Source organism: Hemiscyllium ocellatum, chromosome 16 (assembly GCF_020745735.1).
Source record: "Hemiscyllium ocellatum isolate sHemOce1 chromosome 16, sHemOce1.pat.X.cur, whole genome shotgun sequence".
NCBI lineage: Eukaryota > Metazoa > Chordata > Chondrichthyes > Orectolobiformes > Hemiscylliidae > Hemiscyllium > Hemiscyllium ocellatum.
Window position 1 is genome coordinate 75638126 of NC_083416.1, and position 18452 is coordinate 75656577.

At 43.0% G+C, this 18452-nt stretch overlaps 1 protein-coding gene across 2 annotated transcripts in view; it reads left to right on the top strand.

The window, feature by feature from the left end:
• Positions 1 to 1444: 1444 nt before the first annotated feature.
• The window catches only part of canx (calnexin), a 49469-nt gene continuing 32461 nt past the window's right edge, over positions 1445 to 18452 (top strand). Inside the window, exon 1 of one of the 2 annotated variants that reach the window (XM_060837400.1) lies at positions 1445 to 1496. The gene's annotated coding sequence lies outside the window, so the exon portion shown is untranslated. Of the gene's footprint in view, positions 1548 to 18452 lie in introns of both variants that reach the window. The other variant, XM_060837399.1, reaches the window with a different exon arrangement.

Here is an 18452-nt window from a genome sequence, read left to right on the forward strand (position 1 = left end):
CAATTCACCTAACCTCCACGTTTTTGGATTTTGGAAGAGACTGGAGCATCCGAAAGGAAAACCATGGTGGGGAGAATGTACAAACTCCCCACGGTTAGTCACCTGAGGCTGGAATTGAGCCTGGGTCCCTGGTGCTGTGAGGCAGTAATGCTAACCACTGAGCTGCCATGCTGTCCCTATGCCACTGTTTGGAAACTTATAGAGTCATAGAGATGTACAGCATGGAACCAGACCCTTCGGTCCAAACCATCCATGCCGACCAGATATCCCAACCCAATTTAGTCCCACCTTCCAGCACCCGGTCCATATCTCTCCAAACCCTTCCTATTCATATACCCATCCAAATGCCTTTTAATTGTTGCAATTGTACCAACTTCCACCACTTCCTCTGGCAGCTCATTCCATATCCATACTACCATCTGTGTGAAAAAGCTGCCCCTTAGGTCTCTTTTTATATATTTCCCCTCTCACCCTCAACCTATGCCCTCTAGTTCTGGACTCCCTGACCCCAAGGAAAAGACTTTGTCTATTTATCCTATCCATGCCCCTCATAAATCAATGCATTCAATATCTCTTTGATTTGAGTCATTTATGTATTGTCATGTGTACCTAAGTACAGTTAAAAGCAGATCATGGTAAGCAAGGACATACAAATCATAGGGGGGGGGAAAGAAACTTAGAGGCATACAGGTTACATTGCACAGTGCATAAGCTAGGCAAGATAAGCATTACTTGAAGTTAGAGAGTCCATTCATCTGTCTAATAACAGCCTGAAAGAAGCTGCTCTTGAACTTGCTGGTGTGTGTGTTTGTGAGTTCAAGTTCCTGTATCTTCTCCCTTATGGAAGAGGCTGTAAGAGAGCATTACTGGAGTGGGAGGGGTCTTTGATACTGTAGCTGTCTCTTTTCGGTTTCTCAGATGCAAACCACCAGGGGTAACTGAGCCATATTTAGTGTCATTAGTTTGTGTAATACTACTTCTCTAGTAATGGCTTTCTTCTTCCCCAGTATTCTTTAACGTTAACAGAATGTTCAAAGTAACTACCACCCCAAAGACATGAAAAATACCTCTTCAGCTCCTTACCACTTCCTTGTACACCCACCCCCCAACTATTTCCCCTGCTTTATTTTGTAAGAGACCTGTGTCCATTTAGATCTATCAGTCCTAAAGAAGATTCTCCACCCTCTTTGATTAAACACCTACTGCTCCATACCTCTTTCCAATAGTGGCTGCCCACGTGGTTCCTGCCCCCACCCCCAAGCCATTCAGCGCCACACTTCCTCGTCCCGGCCTAGACCAATGAGCGGGCTCCACGAGGGGAGCCGGTGTGGCGTGGCGGCGGAGGTTAAACGATTGGCGGAGTTTCCCTCCAATCGGCGGTGGGGACGTCTCCTCGCGCGGCCAATCGGAGAGAGCACGCGCCGCCCGCCCCGTCAGGAGGGAGGTGGGGCTGGGTCACGTGAGTAGCGCAGTTCCCGGGCGCCGAGGAGTCGAGTGTGAGTAGCAACCGCGGGGGTAGCACTGGGCGATACTTTGTAACCATTCGGGTACGGAGTTTGTTACCTTTTCCCATTCGTTACTTTGAGTTCGGAGGCTCGCTACAATGTAGCGGCTCGGGGTCTTTGCTGCATGGATCCTCATAATTCTCTTAGCAGTCACCCTTTTTCTCTTGCTTTGCTGTGGACGGCCCGGGCTGCGCTTGGCGCCCGCCAGCAAGTGCTTGGGGCTTGAAGTGTGCGGATACCTTGCGCGTTGCCGCATCTGCTGCTGCACCGAGGTGACAGCTACCCGGCTTCCCGGTAATCCGCCTTGGGGAGGGAAGGGTGTGTGCTTGGGTAAGTGTGCTGGGTTGAGCGACTTGTTGTCTTTCCCCCCCCCCACGTTTATGCGTTTGAGTTCCCCTCTTAGGCCTGCATTCTATCCGTCTTTTCGGTTCCTGTTTTTCACATGATGTCCTCACTAATCGAGGTACCAGGGCTCTTGTGTTTGTCATTTGCACTTTAATGAATTCACTTTATATACTGCAGTTAGGATCGAGATTAAGGCCATGGCTACATTGTTTTTTAAGTTAATATTCTTTAATCCTCCTTTTACTTCAGTTGTTGGTTTGTCCTGAGGTTTCTTTCACTACTTAGCTTTGAGGCATCTCCTGTGTAGTATTTTCTGGAAACGTCGTCATCATCCCTTTTGGTCACTAAAGCAAGTTTTAATTGTGTGCAACTGAATGAGTTCAGTATTACAAGTGTGCTATTTTTGCAACTGGAAAGGAAGTTTATAGCATTTGCGAGCTTCAGAAAGTCAATCCTGCAGCACATGAAGTCATTAAGTGTAGCCATTGTTCTAATTTGGTTGCGAAATTTTGCACAGCAGCCAGCGGTGAAATAATGATCACAGGTCATCTTGAAGTGATGTTGGTCGAGCCCAGAGGAAGAGACCACCTTTTAAGGTGGCTTTTTCAAATCAATCTGGAGAAGCAGGCAGAGCCTGGGCTTAAAATCTCTCAAGATGGCACCTTCAGTGTAACAATCTTTCAGTACTACAGTGAGCATCAACTAAGCTTTTATGTTCAAGCTTAAGATTCTGAATACTCTTGACAAGGTAATATGGAAGAGACTTTCTTGTTAGACAAGATCTAGGGAGTACAGTTTATAAAACTAGGTGTTGCCTTTTAAAACATGAGAATTTTTTGGGTGGGTTCTGTTACTTTGGAACTGGAACTGTCTCAAGATGGTGGAGTTAAATTGTTAATTTTGAGGTAGAAGTGGGTAGATACTTAGGCAAGTGAACTGAAGCTCATTGGGGATAGAGTTGAATGTGAAATTCAGAACAGAAAGATAAGGCATGACCTTACTGAAAGATTAGATTTAAGGGACCGAATGGCTTCTGTTTCTTTTTACCTAGTTTGTAAATCTCTAGTGTGGAGTTTGAACCCTCATCTTCTGACTTTTAAAAAAAAGCCCACAAAGCCATAGCTGCGGGACAGGAAATGTTGCATATCTGTGAATAAGTACTGGAACAGTATAGCAGAAAGTCAGTGTTTTTTTTAAGTCATTTGATGTTGAGTGATTTGATTCTGCAGGGAGAAAGTGAGGACTGCAGATGCTGGAAATCAGAGCTGAAAATGTGTTGCTGGAAAAGCGCAGCAGGTCAGGCAGCATCCAAGGAGCAGGAGAATCGACATTTCGGGCATGAGCCCTTCAGGAATGAGGAAAGTGTGCCAAGCAGGCTAAGATAAAAGGTAGGGAGGAGGGGCGTTGGAAATGTGATAGGTGGAAGGAGGTTAAGGTGAGGGTGATAGGCCGGAGTGGGGGTGGGGGCGGAGAGGTCAGAAAGAAGATTGCAGGTTAGGAAGGTGGTGCTGAGTTTGAGGGTTGGGATTGAGGCAAGATGAGGGGAGGGGAAATGAGGAATCTGGAGGACATCGCCAGACCATAGCAACACGACAGCTGGAGGAAGAGCGTCTCATCTTCCGCTAGGAACCCTTCAACCACAAGGGATGAACTCAGATTTCTCCAGTTTCCTCATTTCCCCTTCCCCCACCTTGTCTCAGTCCCAACCCTCGAACTCAGCACCACCTTCCTGACCTCTCCGCCCCCACCCCCACTCCGGCCTATCACCCTCACCTTAACCTCCTTCCACCTATCGCATTTCCAATGCCCCTCCCCCAAGTCCCTCCTCCCTACCTTTTACCTTAGCCTGCTGGACACACTTTCCTCATTCCTGAAGAAGGGCTCATGCCCGAAACATTGATTCTCCTGCTCCTTGGATGCTGCCTGACCTGCACTTTTCCAGCAACACATTTTTAGCTCTGATTTGATTCTGCAGTCACACAGGTCAACATTGCCTGGTCATACCTTTATAACAGGCAGCCTTTTCTTATTTATTCATGGGATATCAGTTTTGTTGGTTGGGCCAGCATTTTTCAATTCTAAAAACAAGTCATCTTGGACCAGAAACATTACTCTTTTCTCTCCTGGTGATGATATTTTTGGAGCACTTTCTGTCCTTATTTCAGCATTCCAGTATGTGCAATATCTTGCTTTCATTCACCAGATTGATTGCTGAGGTTGCGGTGGGGTTGTCCTTTGATGACATTGAGTAGACTTTCTGTGGGTTTGGAACTTAGCTGATCTTGATAAACCATCCAAAATACTTAACAGGCTTAATCGGTTCAAATGGTGAGCCTGGTTTTGCTTGGCTGGAGAGTTTAGAACTAGGGAGTTAGAGTTTTAAGATAACCAAGTTAATCAAGAAAGCTAATGCAAAGCTGGCCTTTATATCTATTGGACTACAAGGATGCAGAAGTTACACTGTAGTGAAACAAAAGCCTGGTTAGACCCCACTTGGAGTATTGAAAAGATCTGGATACCACATCTTAGGAATGATATATTGGCCACAGAATGAGTAGAATGTAGGTGTGCAAGAATAAAGGCTTAAGCAATGAGAAGTGACCATTCAAATTAGGTCTGCTTTTCCTAGAATTTAGAAGGGTAGGTAAAGTTAAGCTGGTTGAGGATTCTAGAACAGAGGGGGGTATTAGGGCCAGACCATTCAGGAGAGATGTTAGGAAGCACTTCTATACACATGATAGACTTTGAAAGCCTCTTCCACAAATGGCAGTGGATGCTGGATCAGTTGTTAATTTTAAATCTGCGATAAAAGTTTAAGCAAAGATGTTGAGAAATATGGGTCACTCACAGGTCTGTGGAGTTAGGTCACACACTGACCATGGTCTCATTGAGCGGTGGAACAGACTTGAGGGGCTGACCGATCTCCCCTTGTTCCTATCGACCATTTAAGACTCAAGGAGAAATCTCTTCACTCAGCTTGTGATATGTGGTGCAGAAATGGGCTGTTCAGCCCTTCCAGTTCATGTTCGTGTTTATGGTTCATCCTGACCATCACCTGACTCCTCAGTTAAATCAATAATTGTTACACCTCTTCTCCGTCTTGTTCCCTTGATCATATTGACTATATAATGTTCCCTTTTAAACATGACCTGAACGTGTGAGACCTGCTTCCACACTCCCATCGCCCTTTGTGTGTAAAGGTGTGTTTCTTCTCAGTTCCAAATTGAATTTTTTTTTTTGGTGATTATCCTAGTTGATTGCCTGCAGATATGTTCCATCCCACAAGAAGAAATGTTGTCTTTGTGCCATTCTTGACAAAGCCATTTATAATTTCAAAGCTTTCTAGGTTAACCCTCAGCACCTTTTTGTCTGAGAAAAGAAACCCAGGCAGTCAGGCATTTCCTGATTACATAAACCCACACATTTGAGATCCTTTTAAATCTGTGTCCTCTCCAGTGTCTTTATATATTTTCTACATTATCATGACCAGCACTGTATTTGGTACAACCAAGACTGAATACAGGTTTTACATTACCTTTGATTCTGCCTTTCTAGTGTTTGCTTCACTGTTATCTCTCAAGTCAATAGTAGAATTTTGAGATTGATATTTGTACTTTGAGATCCCATTGTTAACTTCTATCTCACCAAAACTTGCAACTTCCAGGTAATAAGTTACCTCCCTGTTTTGCCTACTGAGTGTACTAAGTGCTTGATCTTTGGAATCGTCTACCCTAGAGGACTCTGAACTCTTATTGAGCATTTTGAAGATAGAATTTGGGTGAGGGAATATGAGGTAGGATAGAAAGATGAAGGCGATGAAGATCAGCATTGATCTGAGGAGGAGCAATCTCCTTGTATGAACTGCTGCTGCTCATACTACTTGTGATCTAATGTCAGTAATGGCCTTTCAAGTTAGGAGGCATTCCTTTGCACAAAGTTATTGATATGGAACTTGTTGCCCCACTGCGTGAGTTAGGTAAAGCATTGAAATGGCAAAAGGAAACATTGGAAAGATTGAGCATGTTGTCTGATTCTTTCCATAAACTGTTCCTTGACTTGCCTATTCCTCCTCCACCCCCTCCCCATCCCAATTTCTACCTTAGCTCAATGAAATTGGAAAGATAATTCTTCCTTGGCATCACCAAGTGCAACTTAGTTCCATTTCTGAAACATTGCCCTGCCTCAGCTCATCTCTGGCTGAACTGCTGATTTGTATCTTTTGTTTGCTCTCAAATTGGAATATTCCCATGCTCTTCTGACTGACCCCCACACTTTGCACCCTCTGCAAACTGAGTTTATTCAAAATTTTGCTGTCTGTAACATAATTGACACTAAACTGTCCAAGCAATTTTGCTTGTGCTTTTTTATTGGCTCCCAACCAGATTTGAAAGTTATATATTCAGTCTCCTATTTCTCACCACCTCCAGTCTTACAACTCATTAGAACCTGCTTCCTGTATATATTCAATTTCTACCACTCAATCTTTGATAACTGTGCCCTCAGCTTTGTATAATGAATGTTGCTGCATTATGGCTAAGACCAGACCTTTGTCATAATCTCTTAAAAACACTTTTAGAAAGCTACCTGATGGAAAACTTATACAAAATTTGTGTCCCTTTCCTCTAGGCTATCAAAACTAGTTCAGAAATCCACGCTGATTGTCGTGTCTATTGACATCTATCTCTTGTGTATGATGTGATCTCAGTCAGAGACAGGCGCTGATTGAAATGCAGTGAATCAATGCTTGACACCCAAGCCATCTTGTGGTAACTGACATTGGCAATTAGTGCAAATTGTCATTTTGGATTGTGCAGTGAGTTCTCGTATGACTTGGATTTTGTTCAAGGTAATCACGGCAGAGAGAGATGCAATCAGTTGTGTTCTAGAATGTCAGAGCACTCAGCTATTTCATCCGAAAATGTTTTTCGTTTCGGTATATTACAACTTGTTGAGGCATTGACGTAGAGCAAATGGAAGTCAAGCCAACAGATACTGGGACTAAAATGGGCGTAGTATAAAAATAATTTGCTTAGGCTCAACTTGAATAATTTTGTGTGTTGAAAGTTGACAGCAATTTCATAGGATGGATCGACAAAAAGCAATATTTCCCTTGGGTATTTTGGGGTGGAGGATCCTCACTAGGGGATAAACTTTTAAAGTTAGAGCCAGGCTGCTCCAGGTGATGCCAGAATGTACTTTGGGGAATCTGGAACTTGTTTTTTACCCTTTTTCTTAATTTAGGGATTTTTTTTGGTCGTACCATAAGAAATAGGAACAGGAATAGGCTGTTCAGCCCCTCGACTGTTGCTGGAAAAGCACAGCAGGTCAGGCAGCATCTATGGAGCAGGAGAATCGACATTTTGGGCAAAAGCCCTTCATCAGTAATGAAGCTTGTGGGCCGGTCGGGTCTGAAAGATGCATGGAAGGGGGACATGGGTCTCGGGAAAAGGTAGTTGAGAATGACATAAGTATATGAAGATGGGGGTGAAAGTGATCGGTCGGAGAGGAAGGTAGAGCAGATAGATGGGAGGGAAGATGGATGGGGTCAAGAGGGCGGTGCAGAGTTGGAGACTTGGGACTGAATAATGTGGGAGGAGGGGAAGTGAAGAAACTGGTGAAATCAACATTATCCTGTGGGGTTGCGGAGTCCCAAGGTGGAAGGTGAGGCGTTCTTCTTCCAGGCATTGGATAGTTAGGGTTTGATGGAGGTGGCCCAGGACCTGCATGTCTTTGGTGGAATGGAAGGTGGGGGAGGTGGTGGGGGTGGGATTTGAAGTGTTCAATCATGAGGCAGAGGGGTTGGTTGGTGCAGGTGTCCCAGAAATATACAACGGAGGGAAATAGATAGTGACATTCTGAAAAATGTCCATATTACAGAAGAGGAAGTGCTTTATGTCTTAAAATACATGAAAGTTGATAATTCCCCAGGACCTGATCAGGTGTACTCTAGAACTCTGTGGGATGCTAGAGAAGTGATAGCTGTGCCTCTTGCTGAGATATTTGTATCATCAACAGAAGGATGGTAAGGACAAGCCAGGGAACTATAGACCAGTGAGCCTGACCTCGGTGGTGGGCAAGTTGTTGGAGGGAATCCTGAGGGACAGGATGTACATGTATTTGGAAAGGCATGGACTGATTTAAGGATAGTCAACATGGCTTTGTGCATGGGAAATCATGTCTCACAAAATTGAGTTTATTGAAAAAGTAACAGGATTGATGAGGGCAAAGCGGTAGACATGATCCATACAGACTTTGCAGTATGGCGTTCAACAAGGTTCCCCAGGGGAGACTGGGAGAACTAGCCATTTGGATTTAGAAGTGGCTCAAAGATAGAAGACAGGTTGGTGGAGGGTTGCTTTTCAGACTAGAAACCTGTGACCAGTGGAGTACACAAGGATCGGTGCTGGGTCCACTATTTTTCATCATTTATATAAATGATTTGAATGCACACTGAAGCGATTTATAGTTAATAAGTTTGTAGATGACACCAAAATTGGACGTGTAGTGGACAGTGAAGAAGGTTACCTCAGTACAGTGGGATCTTGATCAGATGGGCCAGTGTGCTGAGGAGTGGCAGATGAAGTTTAATTTGGATAAATGTGAGGTGCTGCATTTCGGGAAAGCAAATCTTAGCAGGACTTGTACACTTAATGGTAAGGTCCTAGGGAGTATTGATGAACGAAGAGACCTTCGAGTGCGAGTTCATAGATCCTTGAAAGTAGAGTTGCAGGTAGGTAGGATAGTGAAGAAGGCGTTTGGTATGCTTTCCTTTATAGGGCAGAGTATTGAGTACAGGAGTTAGAGGTTATGTGAGGCTGTACAGGACATTGGTTAGGCTACTTCAGGAATATTGTATGTATTTCTGGTCGCCTTCCTATTGGAAGGATGTTGTGAAACTTGAAAAGGTTCAGAAAAGCTTTACAAGGATGTTGCCAGGGTTGGAGGATTTGAACTATAGGGAGAGGCTGAACAGGCTGGGGCTGGAGGGTGAAGAGTGACCTTTGAGGTTTATAAAATTGAGGGGCATGGATAGGAGAAAAAAAGTCTTTTCCCTGGGGTCAGGGAGTCCAGAAAGAGGGTGTAGGTTTATCGTGGGAGGGGAAAGGTATAAAAGAGACCTAAGGGGCAACCTTTTCTCAGAGGGTGTACGGGTATGGAATGAGCTGCCAAGGGAAGTGGTGGAGGCTGCTACAGTTGCAACATTTTAAAAAGCTTCTGGATTGGTATATGAATAGGAAAGGTTTGGAGAGATGTGGGCCGGGTGCTGGCAGGTGGGACTAGATTGGGTTGGGGTATCTGGTGGGCATGGATGAGTTGGATCGAAAGATCTGTTTCCATGCTGTACATCTGATTCTAAATGTCCTCTGAAATAATCCGTAAGTTGGCGTCCTGTCTCCCCAGTGTGGAGGAGACCACATCGGGTGCGATGGATAAAGTATATGACGTGTGTGGCAGTCTAGGTAAATGTCTGTTAGATGTGGAAGGATCCTTTTGGGCCTTGGATGGAGGTGAGGTGGCAGTGTGGGCACAGGTTTTGCACTCCTTGCGGTAGCAGGGTAAGATGGGGGGAGGGGGTGGTATGCTTGTGGGGACTGTGGATCTGACAAGGGAGTCACTGAGGGGATGCTCTTGCCAAAACACAGATAGGGGTAGGGAGGGAAATACATTCCTATTCCTATACTCCAATCCCTTGAATTAAGGGCCAACATTTCATGGGCCTTCCAGATTACCTCTGTGCTAGCTTTGTTTGATGCACGTGTACCTGTAAGTCCCTTTCTCTGCAGTTTTTCTCCAGTGAAATAATACTGTTTTTTTTGTTCTCCCTTCCCAAATGAGCAACTTCATATTTTCCCACATGCTGCACTTCTTTGAGCACTTAAACTTGCACTATCTCTCCACAAATTCTTTATACGCTTCTCTAATTGTTTTTGCATCTATATTTGTTCATAAATTTGGCTACAGGACATTCCCTTCTTTCCTCCTGGACATTCATGCAGTTGTTGTCCCAGCACTGATCCCTGTGGAACCTCGCTGGTCTGATGTTTGCCAACCTGAAAAAGAACTGCTTATCCCCACTTGCTGTTTTGCTCCATGAGCCTGTTCTCTATCAATGCCAGTATATTACCTCTCAACACCATGGGCTTTTATCTTGCCTCAATGTTTTGAGGTACATCAGATAGAATATAAGAACTGGTTCTCTTTCCCCCCCCCCCCCAAGTCTATTTTGGTTGAGACCTCCTTGAAAAGCTCATGAATCAGTCGGGTGCAATTTCCCTTTCATGAAACCATGCTGATTCTGCTTAATGAGACTATGATTTTCCAAATCTTCTGCTCAAAGAAGATAAGAGTATTTTTATTTTAAGGTATCTGGAAGGTCAGAGAGAAGCAAAAGTGGATATTGGATTCGTAGAAAATGAGGCTGGGAAAATAAATAGTGGATGAACTGAATAATACTTTGCATCGCTTCTCAGTGGAAGACCTCAGAAACATGCCAGACTTAGAGGTAGGGCAGAAGTGAGCGTAGTGGCCATCAGTAAAGAGGACTTATTGGGGAAGGTGAATAAATGACCTGGACTGGTTGGTCCACACCCCAGAGTTCTGAAGGAGGTTGCTGAGGAGGTTGTAGAGGCATTGGTGGTGATCCTTCAAGAACAACTGGAGTCATGAGGGGTCCCAGAGGACTGGGAAGTGGCTAATATGACAACCTTATTTAAGAAGGGAGGAAACAAGAAGACAGAAAACATTAGGCTGGTTAGCCTGACCACAGTTGTTAGATTTTAGTGGCTATGATTAAGGATGGGTTGCAGAGTACTTGGAATTGTATGATAAAATTGGACAGTCAAGGGGAGGTCATAGGTAAAACATCTGTTCAAATTCTTTGAGATGGTGACAAGCAAGTTAGACAAGGGAGAGTGAGGAGGCTGCTGAGTAAGATGAGCCCGTGGTTTCAGAGGCAAAATACAGGCATGGATAGAAGATTGGCTGATTGGAAAAAGGTAGGGATAAAGGGAACTTCAGATGATAGTGACTCGTGGTTTTCCATAGAACAGTAGTGGGACCACAGCTATTGATATTATACATTAATGTTCTGGACAAAGGAGCTAAGACCGTTAAGTTGCAAATGACATAAAGATAGTTTGAGGAAGTGGGGTGGACTTGGATATACTGGGTAAGTGCTTTTCATCTGCCATGTCTTTGTCAATGTGGTTAAGTGTGATGTTATGCATTTTGGTCAAAGGGTAGACTATTTTCCAAATGGGGAAAGATTTCAGAAATCTGAAATGCAAAGGGACTTGTAAGTCCTAGTTCAAGATTCTCTTCAGTTTAATGGGCAAGTTCAGTTGGCGGTTATGAAGACAAATGCAATGCTGGCGTTAATTTTAAGAGGAGAAAGAGTCCATTGCTGATGTCACTTCTGCCACCAGTGACATCACTCATCGGAACTCAGCCAAATCCTCCAACTCAGTACCACCCTTTTGACTTGTCCATCATCTTTTCCACCTATTTGCTCCTCTCTGACCTCTCTCTTTCCCCCACCATCATCTACCTATTGCATTCTCAACTACCTTCCCCACTCCCCTCCCAATCATCTCTCCGTGCATAAGCCTCATTCCTGATGAAGGCCTATGCCTGAAACGCAATTCTTCTGCTCCTTGGATGCTGCCTGATCTGTGCTTTTCCAGCAACACACTCTCAACATTAATTTTAAGAGGGCTAGAAATCCAGAGCAGACATATAGATCCTCTGGAATACAAGGCTCTGATTTGAAATATTGAGCTGTTTTAGGCCCCATATCCAAGGAAAGATGTGCTGGCATTGGAGGGAATCTAGAAGAGGTTTACAGGAATGATCCTGGTGATAAATTGCTTGTCATGAGTGATTGAGGACTGCGTGTGTGGTCAGTGGAGTTCAAAAAAATTGGGGGTGGTGGGGGGGGGGTGTAGGAATTCTGATTGAAAATTACATGATACTGAGAGGCCTGGGTAGAGTGGATGTAGAGAAGATGTTTTCTCTCCTTGGAGAGCCTAGGACCTGGGGGCACAACCCCAGGATGGAGGGATGACCCTTTTTAGAACTCTTGAGTCAGAAGGGTGAAGTTCTTAAAGCCTGTAATTCAGGCTCATTCTTTTGGAGACCTTTCAGATGAGATGCTAAACTGAGGCCCTGTCAGGTGGGCAAAAAAGGTCCTGCAGATATTTTGAATTTTTTTTTGTCCAGGAGCTAACATTTATCTCTCAACCAATATCAGTAAAACAAATCATCTACCACATTACTGTAAGCAAATTTGCTGTCACACATCTAGATAGTGCCAGTGTTTGATTCTTTGCATTGACCTGTTCTGTTCTCTGCCTCAACAGCAAACTTTTATTAGGTTTGGTAAGGAGAAAGTAATTCCAGGCCCCTCTTCACACTGGAATAGGAAGACAACATTGGGGGAAATAATTACCGTTCTGAGTCAGTATCCCTAACTGCCAGGGGTGAAAATGGGATTAAGTGACTTGTGACAATACCCTTCCTTGGCAAAGTGTCCCAGCTACTGCTTGTATCTTGGAGATGATCGGAAACAAACATTCATCGCCATGTGCTTTGTCTCCACTTATGAACTATTTATACTGGCTTCTGTATCCATGGTTTGAAGCAGTTTGTATCTTTAGATACAAGCCTTGTCCTCTTCGAGTGCTAATGTTTGTAACACAACCATGGCTTTAGGTTGATCTGGAGAAGTTAATTAGATTCATTCATGTAGTTTCACTGTTCATGTCTTAATGCTTTCACTCTGGGATTGAGCAGCCCACGTTTTCATTTGTTCAGAACCGCCCTTTATTTCACAATTTTGTTCCTTTAGTTTCAGAAGTACTGTGTTGGAGCCCACATATGGAATCCTCTTACTGTCAACTTGCATGACCTGTGACTGGAGATGGCACACAGCTGATTTCCTTGTAACCACTGAATCTGACCATTCTGCTCACTGGGTGTGCACTGGCACTTTGAAAGTCAATTAGTTTCACTTGCCTTGCTCTTTCCCCAAAGCCCTGCTAATGTCATTCCTGAAAAATGGCCAGTGAACCTGAAATGTTAATTTCTCTCCACAGCAGTTGCCAGACCAGTTTTTCCAGCAATTTTTTTCAGATTTCCAGCATCTGCAGTTTTGTTTTGATTTTGTTCTGCAAATGTTTCCTTGTGATCTTAAAGTATGTGCGAGAGGATGGTAGAAGCAGATACAAATGTAACTTTCCCAGGGAGTTGGATAAATAATTATTTGATGTGCTATTTAGAGGAGAATGGGCCTAATTGGATAATCTTTCAAGAAGGAGTATGAGTGCACAGGGCTGATTGGCTGTATTTATGCTGTATGATTCTACAATTTAACTTTTCTCCACTTTAATTTTTCTGCATCTACCAAAGGTTGAGAAATGGATGCTGGACTTGTTACTGCAATTTATGGCCCTCTGCACAGTATTGTTACCAATTTGGAATGTTCAATTGTTGACTATCAAAAGAGGCTTGCCTTTGTATACAGTACCTTTCACAGCTACCAAATATCTGCTTATTGCCAATGAAATATTTTTGAATTAGAAGATATGAAATAAGAAATGCAACAATTTGTGCATGGCAATGTGATTGTGACCAGATCTTGGTATGAGGGATAAACACTGATCAGAATGTGGGAATAACTTCTTTGCTCCTTCAGTTTGCAGCTGCCTGAGATGATGGATAGGGCATTCGTCTGATGTTTCAAGGAAGGTGCCAACTCTCTTGGTATTTGACTTGCCTGTTAACCTTGTGTGGTTTTCTTGCACTTTAATCCTGGAGTGAGACTTGAACACTCAACCTTCTGTTGCAGAGGTATCAGTGCACACAACTTGCAACTCCAACTTTACGAGATGATAGCAGAAAGAAAATGATTCAGAATGTTGACATGAGCTGAGTTCCCATCCAACTAAGTACAGTACTGTTCTTTGACTGGAGCTAGTGTAGTCCAGCAGAAATTGAGGGTTTGTCTTCCTTGCTTCATTAAAATCTGCATTTGTAATTCCAAACCTCTGCCACTTTTTTTAACTGGAACAGAGGTCTAGGATAATGTATTCGGAGAACAAACCTCCCAAGAACATCTATGTTTCTTAGACTGGGAAGGCAGATCTTAAACACGCCCAGAGCTGGGATTCATGCCTGAAGCTTCTCACTCTGAATGTGAAGACAATAGTTTGGCTCCTTGTCAGTAATTTAGTTTCTGTGCTTTTGAAGCTGAGTAATGCTAATTCTGGGAACTGGTGTCTGAAGTGAAAAGCAACTCCAGAATCTCCCTGTAGCACTAATACTGATGGAACTGGTCAAGTTCTGAGAAATATCGCCACTGACCTGAGGATGGAAAACCTATTTTATATCATCTCTTCGCCCAGCTGTTGCAAATGCATCTACCCATGACTGCACTGGTAAGAGAGACGGCCGCACATTCCAGTGAAGACTTTACCTTCACATTGGGGTATCCCTCCACGCCCACTGTGATGTGTGGCAGCACTATTAAGAGTAGATTCAGCATTGATCTAGTTAACGTTGTTACATATGGGAAGTATTTTTATATATGTACATGTGGAATTTAGATGCAGGTTATTCCACTAGAACACGCATTTTGTTAATTTTAATTCGCTGTAATGTGTTTGAATTAGGTACACTGTTTCTAAAGCATGAACTTTTAAAGTATGTTGGCTGTAATGCAATTAAATCGGCAACACTTTAAGCACTGTTTCTAAAGCACGATTTTTTTATAATGTGGGGTTGCCAAGAACACAGCCATCACATTACAGAAGAACTGGCTGTATTACTGAAAATAGACGAACTTTGAAGCTTTTAATCTTGTACTCATTCAGACATTTCACAAGGATGCTAAAATCAAAGAGGGAAGGAGCCGAATATAATGAAACAAAGCTGCGAACAAAAACAAATTGCTGGGAAATTAGCTGGTCTGGTAGCATCTGTGAAGAGAAACGTTAATTTCTTGAATTCAGTGACCCTCCTTCAGAATTGGCAGGAAAGTGGTATTTATGCTGATCATGGACAAGGGAGGTATGGTAAAAGGACTGAGTAGATGGGTGTAAAGGGAGCCCACACAGAAGAAAGGATAGGTAGACAAAGGGATTGTAAATAGTAAGTCAGGGGAGAAGGTAGGTGGGTGATGATGGGGGCTGAGTGGGTAAAAATGGGTTGGCTGTGAAAGCAGCCCATATATAACAGGACCTCGGGTATGGTAGTGGGTCACAGACCTGGAGGTGTTAATGCTGTAAAATTATGAAACTCTGTTGAGTCCTGAAGGTTGTAAGTTCCCCCAGTGGAAGATGAGGTGGTGTCCAAACAGCTTGCTTTGAACCTTGCTAGAGCACTGCTGTAGGCCTGGGAAACCAATTTTTGGATCGAATGAAAACACATTTCTTAACCAGTTCAGGGCCTTGTGGGGTTCCTGTAGCAACAACATGTATTTGGCCATTTGGTGGTGTTGAAAGTGAACTGAAGTGAGTTGCTGAGTTTAGCTTGGGAAGAAACTCTAATCTGTGGAGAGACTCCCTAACCTCTTTGCCCTTGCTTATTTCTGATTCGTAGATTGTACGTTTCCTATATTTGAATTCACAGCTGTCTATTTCCTTACATGTATTAATGGGTCCCCATAACCAACATTCATAATAATGCAGGAGCAGATCAGAGAGTGAGTATTGTGTAAGGAGGACCTCCTGAAGACATTCTTGTTAGCTATGAAGTATGCCAGGAGTGCAGGGTGGGCTTTCTCTCCTCATTGCCTGGTTGAGTGCAAATCCAAGTGCATTCTTGCATTTTGACACTATCCTGGGCATGTATCTTGCTTAATTGGAACCTCATCAAATGTCGCTAGCAGTGCTGTGCCCTGTCTAAAAGCTGCATTCAATTTATGAAATCCTCGGCAATAAGATCTTTGTATAGAACAAAAGCATCAGATGATAGAAATGCATTCAAGTTTCCCTTCAAATTGTACTGCATGCAGAATAAGAAATATACTGCATTTCATTACTGTCAGAACGTCTGTCCCTTATAGCATTGAGAACTGCAGTGATTCAAGAAGCTGGCTAGTCAGCACCTTTGAGGACCAAATGTTGGCCTTAGTATCTTGGGAAAAAAGCCTTGATCGTAAATACGGATTCAGATCTATTTCTACAGCTCTTTTCACAATCTGCCTCTCATGAGTCATGAATTGTAGAAAAGATGGGAAGTGATTTGTCCAGAGACCCCACAAGCAGCACAACTAAATGACCGACAAAATAATCACTGTTTGAGAGGTCAATACTAGTCCGAATAGAACACTCTGTTCTTAAAGGCTGTGGGGTATTTTGTGCCCAATTGAAACTACAAGTAGGGGCTTCTGTTGAATTTTTCATATAAAAGAGAGTGCTTCAAATAGCTCCTCCTGTGATTGCAGTTGGGGATATTAAACTGTACTGTAGCAAATATACCTGTTGATGTCTAGCTGCTTAATGCCCAACCCCTTTTCCCCATACAATCATCTTCATACTAAGCAAGCGAGAAACGTAGTTAACTGCTGTTTTTCCAGAATCGTTTTGCAGAGGCCTGTTTCTAGTAGACAACTCAACCAGAGCTCTATCGGATGTAGTGTGAGCACATTATCCACACCTAGATGATTTCTGTAAACATAGCTTGCCAAACTGGTAATTGAGAAATTGTGTTCCATGAGACTTGGATTTCACTTTGTTCCTCTGGTGGACTGGTTCATTTGCAACCTGTTCGAATCAGGTTCTGTTCAGCTTTTGAAGGTGGCCATGCAGTTAATAAAACTGGGGCCTCGCCTTTACAAATGAAACAGTAGAAAAATGAAGAATTAGATCTATGTCCATATTAAAAATAGTTTGAACTGAAAATGTCAGAGCTCCAATGTACCACATCTTAGAAAGGGCAAGCGTCTTTGCAGAAGCTACAGAAGAAATAGTAATTCCAGGTTAGAGGCTCCCTGAATTAATCACCCAGTTTGGTCAGTTGCAAGCCAGGAACTCGGTGAGTCAGTGAGAATGTATGATATCTTCAGGGACATTTTAAGGGCCCTAAAATGTTTTTGTCCTCCTGGGAGCCTGTTGCTGTGACCAAGTTATAAGTAAACCATTGTTCAAGCAGTCTAATGGTAGATTTGTCCACATAGCTGGATTTGAGTTATTACTGGCTTGATGCTGGTTGTATTTATATTGCAGAGAAACTAATGTTGCTACTGAATTTTGAGAATCTTGCGAGAGCACCACTGCTAGTATTTCACCGGTCTCTCCAAGCATATGGGAGCATGGGGATTACAGGTGCCCAGTAAACCAGGAACATAGTCTCTATTTGCAATCCTGACCCTCAATACACTTTCCTCAGTCAGCCAAAGGCTGAGCTGGTATGTTTGATGCAATGATGATTTCCGTTACCCTTTTGTGCAGAAGTGCTTCCTGATTACTCTACCCCTGAACAACCCAGCTCTGAATTTAAATTCATGTGCCCTTTCCTTCAATTCCAATCCAAATGTAACAATTTTAAGAGAAGATAGATTTTAAAAGTATTTAACTTTAATCCCTCGACTATGTGCCCATAAATTAATGTACTACTCCATATTCCTTTGACCTTTAAAAATTATTTTTGTACTTATTTACTATCTTTAAAATTTCTGTGTTCAATCTCTAAATCTTTCTGCTCTTTGACAATTCTGAACCCCTCTACATTTGGGATTACTTTGCATTATCAATCTTTGGATCCACAGTGGATAGCCCCTCGCACCACTCCATCTGCCATTGTTTTATGCACTTAATTAATTTATCAATGTGCCCTCACCATTTCCTGCTCCAAACATACAAATAATACTGTACTTATTGTAACTAAACTTAATATTCAGCTCTTTTCCTTGATGTAAGATTTATATAATAGTAAAAAGCTGTGATTGTTCTGCTGTGAGGTTCCATGCGTTACAACTTGTCATGAAAATGCATATGGTTATCCCTGCTGACTCCCACCTCCCAGCTGTTTCTATGTACATATTAATAGGATTACTGTAATTCCATGCATTCTGATTTTTGTTCACATCTCTTCGTGGAGCTTTGTTGAATCCTCTGGAAAACACTATAAACAACACATTGCGATCAAAGCTGTGGAAGGAGGTATCCAGACATAGGACCAAAAAGCTTGATCAAAGAGTCCAAGCAACATCTTAGAGGTGTAGGGAGGGAATTCCAGGGCTTGGAGCCAAGGCAGCTGTCCCTTTGATCAACCCATTCATCCAAATGTTCAGACTCTGCCTCGAATAGTGTACGTTCACATAATGGACATATTTATTGGTTTAACTCTGCCCTTGTAAAGTGGAGTTACGTTAGCTTGTGTGTTTGGGGGCACCTGTTGTTGCTCACAAGAGGGTGCAAGAGTCTGGAGAGTGGAGGAGAACTGGGTTTTCTATGGAATATTTGCATAAAAGTTGTTTTGATCTGACACCGCCATAATTATTGCACATGGATGTGAAATTGGTTAAAATGAAACTCCACCCATTTTGATACGACCATAGCTTTGGGTGAAACATCGGGAAGTTTGAGTGGACATCAGTTGCTT